Source organism: Nicotiana sylvestris, chromosome 7 (assembly GCF_000393655.2).
Source record: "Nicotiana sylvestris chromosome 7, ASM39365v2, whole genome shotgun sequence".
In the NCBI taxonomy this organism is placed as follows: domain Eukaryota; kingdom Viridiplantae; phylum Streptophyta; class Magnoliopsida; order Solanales; family Solanaceae; genus Nicotiana; species Nicotiana sylvestris.
The window spans coordinates 134,011,956-134,023,401 of NC_091063.1; the positions used below are offsets into that span (position 1 = coordinate 134,011,956).

Genomic DNA, 11,446 nt, shown 5'->3' on the forward strand with positions numbered 1-11,446 from the left:
AAACCCTTCTCTTCTCTCTTGAGGAGCGCACGCTGGTCGTGGCTTCTTTCTGTTAGTGTCATATGCCAAAATAGAACGAGGATTCGGAGGAGTTGCAAAATCGGATGGCCTTTTGGTTACCGGTACACAGCTCCCATCCTTGGCTCGAGTTGTCCGCTCGGGTAAGCCAGGTCTAGAACAAATACCCAGGTTATGAACTTAGTATAACAAAGCCACATGCCGGATCCCTAGTAGGAACGTTTATTTGCATCATGTGCATTTGACTTAGGGGACTCAACACAGGGGTTGGGTCCGTCTAGGACAAGCAACCTGAAAATAATAGACCATCTTTGGCATCCTATGTGCTACATGTTATATTTATTCAAGGGTGAATGAGTCATTTGGCGGACCAATGATATTTGCGGACAAATGACACTTCTTATCATGCTGATCACGTTAAATAAGAAAGTTGCACGATTTTTTTATTAAGCATGCTATTATATTAATCAAAGCATGGGGAACATTTGTGGAATCCAAGAAGCCTTGGAATTCCCTATGTCCCCCACGCTTGCTTTTTGGGAAAGCACATGGGGAACATTTGTGGAATCCAAGAAGTCTTGGAATTCCCATATGTCCCCCACGCTTCATATGTTGGGAAAAGCGCATGGGGAGCATTTGCGGAATCCAAGAAGTCTTGGAAATCGTTATGTCTCCCATGCCACATTTTTGAAAGAAATAATAAATATAAAAAATAAAATTACAAATAAAAACAAAGCAAGAAAATCCAATTTTTTTTTTTATGTTGTCATCATTTTCCACATATAAGAAAATCGTGAAAAAAGGAGAAAATAACAGCATAGAAGTCCTAGTAGAGTCGAAACTCTGACGAAATTTTGAAAATAAAAAATGTCTTGTTAGTTTGTTATATAGGATATGTTGGGTTCATCCGCCCTCAAATAGGATATGTTGGGTTCATCCGCCCTCAAATAGGATCTGTTGGGTTCATCCGCCCTCAAATAGGATATGTTGGGTTCATCCGCCCTCAAATAGGATATGTTGGTTTCAGTCTTTACTTTTAAGTGTTGAAATTGGGAGCCCGCCCAGATAATAGAGGCATACATTCAGTCTTTTATTTTAAGTGTTGAAATTGGGAGCCCGCCCAGATAACAGAGGCATACATTCAGTCTTTTTATTTTTTAAGTGTTGAAATTGGGAGCCCGCCCAGATAACAGAGGCATACATTCAGTTTTTACTTTCAAGTGTTGAAATTGGGAGCCCGCCCATAATAACAGAGGAATACATTCAGTCTTTTATTTTAAGTGTTGAAATTGGGAGCTCGCCCATAATAACAGAGGAATACATTCAGTCTTTAATTTTAAGTGTTGAAATTGGGAGCCCGCCCAGATAACAGAGGCATACATTCAGTCTTTTATTTCAAGTGTTGAAATTGGGAGCCCGCCCAGATAATAGAGGCATACATTCCACGTCTTTACCCATAGGAGATGCATTTCCTCCTAAGTTTTAGTTTTACCCATAGGAGATGCATTTCCTCCTAGGTTTGTTTCAGTTTCACCCATAGGAGATGCATTTCCTCCTAAGTTCAGTTTTACCATAGGAGACGCACTTCCTAAGTTCAGTTCTACCCATAGGAGACGCACTTCCTAAAGTTTTTTCATCAATAGGAGACGCACTTCCTAAGTCAGTTTCACCATAGGAGACGCACTTCCTAAAGTTCAGTTTCACCATAGGAGACGCACTTCCTAAGTTCATTTCACCCATAGGAGACGCACTTCCTAAGTTTAGTTCTACCAATAGGAGACGCACTTCCTAAGTTCAGTTTTACCATTAGGAGACGCACTTCCTAAGAATAGGTTCACCAATAGGAGACGCACTTCCTAAGTTGATTTCACCAATAGGAGACGCACTTCCTAAGCTAAGTTTTACCAATAGGAGACGCACTTCCTAGATCCATTGTACCAATAGGAGACGCACTTCCTAAGAATAGTTTCACCCAGTAGGAGACGCACTTCCTAAGAACAGTTATCCCCAATAGGAGACGCACTTCCTAAGTTTATTGTACCTATAGGAGACGCACTTCCTAAGTTTATTGTACCCCCAGGAGACACACTTCCTCAAAGTTTAGTTTTACCCGTAGGAGACGCACTTCCTAATCAAGATTTTATTCATAGGAGACGCACTTCCTAGTTTCTAGTCACTAAAGTTTTCACCCTTAGGAGACGCACTTCCTAGTTTAGCTCATTCCGATTCAACCATAGAAGACACACTTTCTAGTTTGAGTCGTTGAGGTTTTTATTTTAGCAGACACATTTGCTAGCAAGAGTTTTGGTTTTACTCATAGGAGATGCACATCCTAGCCTTTAGTTCACTCTCATCATTGCATCAGCAGTGTCAGTGAGTTACAATTTTGCTAACGACTCACAAACCTTCCCAGTACAAACTGGGTTAGGAAATTTTGTTTGTTTTGTTTGTTTTGATTGTCAGGGACCCGCCTGCGGAACGGAGAAAACATTTTTCAAAATCAAGCAGTGACCCACTGGAGAGCAGAAGGATTACAACAAAAATCCCCAGCACTCAATCCAAGATAGAAGCAACAAGAATCTCACCCCAAGAATGCGAGTCAACAGTCTGAGAGGGTCAACAAAAGCTAGTCACAAAAAAAAAAAAAAAAGAAGAAAAAGAAAAAAGAGAAAAATGAATGAATCCGAAATACGGAAGTGGAGAACAAATGTGGTCTGCTCAAGAACTAGCGCCTACAACTAGCAAGTATCAAGGTTCAAATCCAAAGTCTGTATGAAGCACCATTCAAGACTCAAGACCAAGTTTCAGAAGACTTAAAGATAGGAATCCTTGTAACTAGTAGCTGATAGGCTTAATTAGTCTTTTTCAGTTTTCATTTTTGTTGTAATGACAGGACCGCGGACCGGAACCTCAACGGAACGGAACCTCGATCGGCTCTTCACCTCGGTACAACTCTGCCATCTCTCTCTCATTCCCGAACTACACGTGGCCTGATTCCTGTATAACCAAGGATATGTAGGCAGCTCAGATACCAGGGCTCGGTCACATTCCCTCCCTTTCCTTAAGTGTAGTCCGTCCAAGTAATGGTCGGGTCAAAAACACGTCTAGTCGTTCTTTGTCGGAAAACTCTTCGTGTTTCCAGTCAAAGAGGGGCAGCTGTAAGCACGTGATTTTTGACCCTCCCCGAGAATTTTCACATTTTAGTGTGAATATGTGAAATTGGGTCTAGTATAGCTATTTTAACTATTTTTACTTTATTTCGTTGCAAAAAGAAAAATTACAAAAAATATATATATAAATTTTAGTTTATGTATTTCTCATAAACTTGAAAAATACAAAAATTGCACTTTATTTTTATACCTTATATAATTTCGAAAAAATACAAAAATAATAATTCTATTAAAGTTTTATAGGCATTTTTAACTTTGAAAAAATACAAAAATATTACCTCATATTTTATCTTAATATTTAAAAACGAAAATTACAAAAAATAGTTTTATTAATATTTTGTAGCTATTTTAAACCTTGAAAAATATTTAAAAAGATATAGTTTTGTTTAAATACTAGTCTTATTTTTGGTAGTTATTTTGCTTACATAGGACTAGTTAAGCAACGTGTTTCTATTTCTCGGGTCCGGGCAAAAGAATAATATTCGGGTTCAAACTACCCGGTTTTAGGCCTAATTTTCGGACCTAGCCCATAATAAACCGTGTCCAGGACACGTGGGGAACCCCACCACGCGTGGGGGACATATGCCTCGAACCCCACCACGCGTGGGGCTCATTTTCATGGGCAAAGCATTACAAAACACGGACAGACTTTGAGGGATGGGGGGACTTTTAAAAAATGGGAAAAAGGGGTACTGTTCCCTTTTCTTCTTCATAAAGAAGAAAGAAAGGAACAGAAGAGGGGGACGGACTTTAGGAGATTTTTGGAAAACATATACTACTGTTCACGCTTCTTCTTCAAACGGAGAAGAAGCAAAAAACCCTACTGTGAAAGGAGGACCCCGTCACCTTCCCCACACCCTCACGACCACAAACTCCATTCCCCACTTCCTTCTCGCCGGAAACAACCACTCCCCGTCACCACTAAACAGACCCCAAACCATCTACAAACCTCCCAGCTGCTCTTCGACTACTGTTCCTCCGTCTTCCTCCTGGAGCAAAACCCAGAAAAACCTACTGCCCTCCCCCAACGTCGAGAACCCACGAGGACCCTCATCCTCGCAGCGTCCAAACCAAACGACCTTCCCCGGCAGCCCCATCATCGTCAAACACCACCCTAACACCACCACAAACAGATTTCTCCACCTCCAGTCGCACCCCCCCAACGTTCGAAGCCCAGCAACCTTTCGTCACCACACCCCCGACGCCATAACGTGAAACCTCCACTTCCTCATGTCAAACCATCCTCGCACCCCGTCGTCACTGCACAAACGACCCACCATTGTTGTTGCGTCGTCACTGCACAAACGACACTCCATAGCTCCTCCTTCTTCGCATCCAAACGACCCCTTCCTGTTGCATTTCTTGCGCCAACCTGCTGCGTCGAAAATCCAGCAGCATCTAACCTCTCGAAAAATCCGGCAGCAGCAACAGTTTTTCGGCCAAGCTTTCTATTTCATCGAGGTCGTCTTTGGTTCGTCGAGGTCCGGTACGTCGAGGCGCTGTCCGAGGTTCCGTCGTTGTTCTTCGTTCAGAAAGGTCCGGCTTAAGTTCCGTCGGAATCGTGTTTGTCGCTCTGAGTTGGTCGAGGTGCTAAGGTTAGTAAACCTCGATGTATTAGATAAATAAACTTACGTTGAATGTTTGAGATGCAATATAAAAATTGGTATGGAAATTTTCTGCCTATGTTTCATTGTCTGCATTTTGGTTCATTCTCATATTATGTTATTCTTATTTATTTGATGACGTTTAATTAAGTTTGACTAGTTGTTCTATGACACAAGTTTGACGTTAATTTGTTCGTCCTTTACTTCGCTTAGTTCATTCAAAAAAATTATTATTAGTACATGTTATTACTAATCCCGAAATACTCATTCGCTAAAACTCTTTTATTAAACCTCTAACAAGTTATGAGATTTTAGTTGTAAAGAAGCTGTAAGGTTTAGTATGGTTAAAAGCGTAAAAATGGCATCCCTTTAAAAATAAAATAAAAAATAAAAATAAAAATAAATAATAATAATAAAAAAAATAAAATGAGACGAGCCTCGCCAAATGAAAGGGACAAATTGCGGGGCCCTCACAAAGTATATGTATTAAATACTTAGATTCCGGGATGGGTCGTTTAGCAAATTTCACGGCCCTACCCCAAAATAATAATGCGCTAGTTGCTTTAGGCGCGCCTTTAATAATGTTATCTCCCTAAGCTCGGGTGCACATTTATGTGACCCAAATCCAAATCTCAACGGAGTCGAAATATGTCTCTAGTCACGGGCGCATTGATTGTGGCGTGGCCCGAGATGCATTTCCATGACGTTGCAAATTCTTTAAAAAATAAGAATGAGATGAGCCTCGCCGAATAAAAATACAAATTGCGGGGCCCTCAGTAAATACTTGTTTAAAATTACTTAGAATTCAGGAGGGTCGTTTAGCGAATTTCGCGGCCTCCGCAAAATAATAACGCGATAGTCTCTTTAGGCGCGTGTTTAATAATTTACTTTCTTAAGCTCGGGTGTGCATTTCATGCGACCCAAATCCAAATCCTAAAACATCAAATAAAATATGTTTCGGATTGTGGGTGCATTTCATGTGACACAGTCCAAAGATATATTTTAAGCGATGTTCACATTCTTATAAAAACAATAATAATAAAGCGGTTAAAAGATAAATTTGCACATAAGTTCATATTGTATTAAAAATCAGATAAATAAGCCAAATATAACAGTTGAGCGACCGTGCTAGAACCACGAAACTCGGGAATGCCTAACACCTTCTCCCGGGTTAACAGAATTCCTTATCTAGATTTCTGGTACGCAGACTGTAATATAGAGTCATTCTTTTCCTCGATTCGGGATTAAAATTGGTGACTTGGGACACCATAAATCTCCCAAGTGGCGACTCTGAAATAAATAAACCAATCCCGTTTCGGTTGTCCTTTAATTGGAAAAAACTCCCCTGCGCCCCTCGGGCGCGGAAAAAGGAGGTGTGACATATCCTCTTTCATATATAACATGCAATTATTTTTACAAGCATCAATCTTTTGGTAAGAAAGCCCGAGATATCGAATTACCTTATTTGCCTCATAATATGAACCTGGCAAGTTAGCTCCATCAGGCAATAATTCATCCTTTAACATTTTCAATAACATTGTAAATGACTCATTACTCTAACGACCAATACTTTTTATGTGAAGCAATTTAATCAAAGTAGAAAGCTTTGAACATTTAGAATTTTGATATAGTGGTTTCTCAAAATCCTCCAATAAGCCGTAAAATGTTTTTGCTTCAATACTCGGTTCTTCTTCAAGGAAGTCATTAGAACCAATGCTCGTAGTGCCTCCATCAATATTAGGATATAAATCACTCAAAATTTCTCGTATTTCATCATCACTCTCACACTCCTCTACTTCGTCATCATATTCATCTTCACATTCAGATTGTGGCTCACCTAAAACTTCTCCATGAAGATACCAAAAAGTATAATTTTGAATTATTCCATATACTTTCAAATGTGCAGCTACAATCTCACGTGTTCCTAAAGTTGTGTTAAAGCATTTGACACATGGACATGGTATTTCACACATTTCTCCTGTTCTTCTAAAAGCATAATACAAAAAAGTTTGCACCCCATTTAAGTAGGCTTCATCAAGTCTATCGACAACTTGTATCCACTGCTTACTAGGTACCATAACCTTGGAGATTACATAAGAATCATATTAGAAAAAATATAAAAGATAATGAAAGTACTCTAAGATGCACATAACCTTTTAGAAAAAACGAACTGAGTAAGGAGGAAGAAGCCCGAATTCTAAATTTTGTATCATATAAGCAATATTATCATGACTCGACTAGAAATATAACAAAAGGACTTGATTACTATTTCTCTGCTATCATGACTCATTGCCCAGTACAAATGCACTAAGAAATTAAGACCATAACTGTTGTATAGAAGTAACATGGTATGCACATTACTCTGTCTAAAAAAACATATACCATAATTCTATTCTAATCACCTCAAATACAGAACACAAATTCTCAGTTATTTTTATTATTATGACAAACTTTAAGTAATTGTGGTATGCAAAAGATATCCCATAACACGACTAAGAATTGCAATGAGATGCAATACTAATATCCAAATACACATATTTTCTTCTTCTCTGTTTAACATAAAGAAGAAAGTTTCCCGAATTAAGATAAGAGCACTGAAAAACCAAAAGGAACCAAGAATAATTTAAATGCTACAACAACAAGGCTCCAATGAAAATTCACCCATAGACAATCTAAACAAAATGAAGTAAAGATGATTTCTTATATAAAAAATAAATAATTACACAAATCCTTGAGAGTTAGAATGTTCCTGCCAAGTATGGATCTGAGGAGAAACTTCTAATCTGAGTAATGGTGTAATGGACCCAATGTTTGATAATGCTAAGCTTATACAACACTAGATGACATTGTATGACTGCAATACCAAACCTAATTGAAGCTATATTTTCGCTTACTAGAGTTTTCAGTGGCATAGCCTATAGTATATGATATGTGCAACAGTTGCTTATGGGTGTTGCACCCACCTGGGCAGAACATATTAAATTACACTAATACTGCAACAATTATTTGCACTCCCTGTATAAAAGTTAAAATCTTTAGAATACCAAATGCCGACAAGTAATGAAAGACGTGCAAGCTGACCAATGATCAATATTTTCCATAGCTGCTTCATTGTATATAGAAACCATGAGAATCCACATATAATTGCACTAGTTAAGAGTGTATTATCATCAAACTCAATTATTCCTGAAACAAACTTATCTTCTTCCTTTTTGGATAAGTAATAAACTAATTAACAAGGTGTAAAGTGGCAGAAGATTCTTTTGTTGTACATTTGGACATTTGTTCTGTGGCTCTCTTTCTATGTGGTCTGGAGCTACGTTATGGTTTCCTTCCTGTCTGGTTAAGTAGCTAAAAAATATTATTGCAGAATCTCAAATAATGTTATAGTTACACAGATATAATATCTAAAAACAGAGAACCATATCTAAATAATGTTATAGAAACACAGAAACAAATTTGAAGAACAAACACCAAACAAAGCATAGGCTTTTATAAAAAATTCAAAAAGGGACACCCAAGAAAATGTAATCTGAAAAATAACTGATTGTCAAAAAAATATTGAGTAGTAGCAAACCAATTACTACCAAAAAAAAATTAAATTATCAAGATTTCACAAACCTGCAAAAATGGGTTATTGAGAAATATTAAACAAAGGTTAACTCAAAACAATCAAAAATCCTCCTTTTCTCAAAGGAGAATCGAAAAAATCATATTTTCATACAATATCTTAATTGAATTATATGTAATGATCAATAAATTAAGTTGAATTCTATATCTACACATACCAAAAACATCGCAAAATCCTAGTACCAATCTAATCTATTCTATAGATATTTGGACTAGAGTTGACAAACAAACAAAACAAGCAATATACTTTCTTAGTATCGAATAGAAATCTAAATGGGGCGTGGCCAAGTGGTAAGGCAACGGGTTTTGGTCCCGCTATTCGGAGGTTCGAATCCTTCCGTCCCAGAACATATATATATTCTATGAGAATATAGATTGCTTTTTTAACAATGTTCTGTTTAAAATCGAAATGTTAGCTGGAATGTGATTGTTGTTTCTGATTTTTTTCTTCGATGAATCATTTTTTTTTTCAAAAACGGAATCGAGATGCGAAAGAATCTATATTCCCTATCTCGTATTCTCTATCCCCTAAATTAGCCTAATTAGATTCCATTTTCTTTTTTGTGGATTTCTTGACTTTTCGCCAAGAGGGGATTTTTGGTACTAATTAAATTCACTAAGTCTCTTAATTCTTAATCAATGAGTTAGGCTAAAATATCAAAAAATAGGAGCAAAAACTTGACTTAATCTGGACTTGTTTGGCTTTGTGCCTAGACAGCTCGCATTTCGTAAAAATCAAAAAGACTAGGACACCCCCCTCTTTTCTTTTGATTTATGCTGCATCAGTCCCATAGAATGGGGTAGATAGGAGTTAATCAGTAATGGGAAGGCATTCATTTCAATATCTATAAACGGTGACAATTGCTCAGTCTATTTGATCGAATTGATAGATACGAAACCCTCCCCATTCTTTGGATTTTATCAATCAGATGAAAAAAAAAAAAAGAATAAGAATGAAAATCTTACCTTATATTAATCTTTTTTTATCCATCTCATAAAAAAAAATTGGATTTGTTGTTTGGTGTATTTATCTATTTTAGATCATTGAAATCGTTGATGATTCAATTAAAAAAGAAAGACTTATCTTTTTTCTTTCCTGTTCGAAAGGACCCTCTTATTCTCATGGCCTGGTCTGGTCAGTACCCAGCCGGGCCTCTTTTGTTCCAACGAATTTGAATTTGAAAACTAAAAAGCCTGTTATAGTTGTAATATTTCATTTTAATTGAATAGTTAATATTCAAGCAACAAGAAAAAATTCCCATTTTTTGTAAAAGTAAAATAAAATATATAAAATAGAAAATTCGATCAAAATAAAAGTCTCATTTCTCTTTCTGCTTTTTTATTTTATGTTTACCACCTTACTGGACTAAAAAAAAGAAGCTTTCGAGTATTCCACAATGCATTTTTATGTTATGATTTTAGTGGTTTTGACGAGCCGTATCTCTATCAAAACTCCTCCAGCAAAAGAAAAGATAAAACTAAATTCTGTAATTTAGTTATTTAAATGAACCCTCGTTTCCAAATCTCATCAAATTGGAATCCCCCCAGGAAAAAAGATCAACACTCTAATTTGGATGATTCTGTGACGACCCTATCTTATCCTATCTTGATTACCACAATTCCCCTGTTCGACAAAAGTTGCATTTGTATACAATAATCGGATTGTAGCGGGTATAGTTTAGTGGTAAAAGTGTGATTCGTTCTATTATCCCTTAAATAGTTAAAGGGTCCTTCGGTTTGATTCGTATTCCGATCAAAAACTTGATTTCTAAAAAGGATTTAATCCTTTTCCTCTCAATGACAGATTCGAGAACAAATACACATTCTCGTGATTTGTATCCAAGGGTCACTTAGACATTGAAAAATTGGATTATGAAATTGCGAAACATAATTTTGGAATTGGATCAATACTTCCAATTGAATAAGTATGAATAAAGGATCCATGGATGAAGATAGAAAGTTGATTTCTAATCGTAACTAAATCTTCAATTTCTTATTTGTAAAGAAGAAATTGAAGCAAAATAGCTATTAAACGATGACTTTGGTAATAGGCCTATTTTTCTCCAAGTTTGACCAGTGAATCGAACGGGGATTCAAGTTTTTCATTTCATGAAGTAAAAATGCGGTTCTTATCTTTAAACCTTTCGAGGTATTTTATTGCATGTAAATGAAATGTGGAACCATAAATAGAAATCGAGTATTTTTTGGATTCTTTATTTTATTTTTTCTTTTTATTAAGTTCAACTAATTTCCTTTCTACAGAACAGCCGATTAGCAAATTCTATAGGTATAGATTTTATGAATCAAAAATAATGTGAAATAAAGATACCAGTCAATAGAGAACCTTTTTTTTACAATTATGAATGTTTTATGGAATAGAAAAACTTGAAAAAAACACATATTGACCTTCTTTTTTTATTTCCAGTATTATGCAATTTTCACACATCTTTTGCCTATCTCGATAATGTTTTATTTTAGGACGACACTATTAGCTCGAAAATAAATAGTAGTAAAAAGAATTCGTTTTGAACAATAGATGTCTTTCACATCCAGCTATAACAATGAGTAATTTTTTAATTTCTAAATGGCAGTTCCAAAAAAACGCACTTCGACATCAAAAAAGCGTATTCGTAAAAATATTTGGAAAAGGAAGGGATATTCGATCGCATTAAAGGCTTTTTCATTAGCGAAATCTCTTTCTACCGGGAATTCAAAAAGTTTTTTTGTACGCCAAACAAAAATAAATAAGTAATAAAACGTTCGAATAATTTGAATCAACTTGAAAAAAGAATTCAATTATTCTTAAATTATTCAATTAGATAATAATTGAATAATTTAACGATTTCCCTTTCATATTTGATATTGATTAGCTCACCAATCAATACGTAATGGAACTCGCTTCGCTTTTCTGATTGATAGATAAAATAATAGAATTAGGAAATCCTCTATTTACTGAATAATAACTTTTTTGTTGACAAAAGAGTAAACATCATTTCTATTCCAAGGTGGGGAGTTTCATTTTCC

General features: G+C 36.2%; 1 pseudogene; it reads left to right on the forward strand.

Moving 5' to 3' along the window:
• Positions 1-6,743: 6,743 nt before the first annotated feature.
• LOC138873809 (uncharacterized) overlaps positions 6,744-11,446 on the forward strand; it is a 10,422-nt pseudogene continuing 5,719 nt past the window's right edge.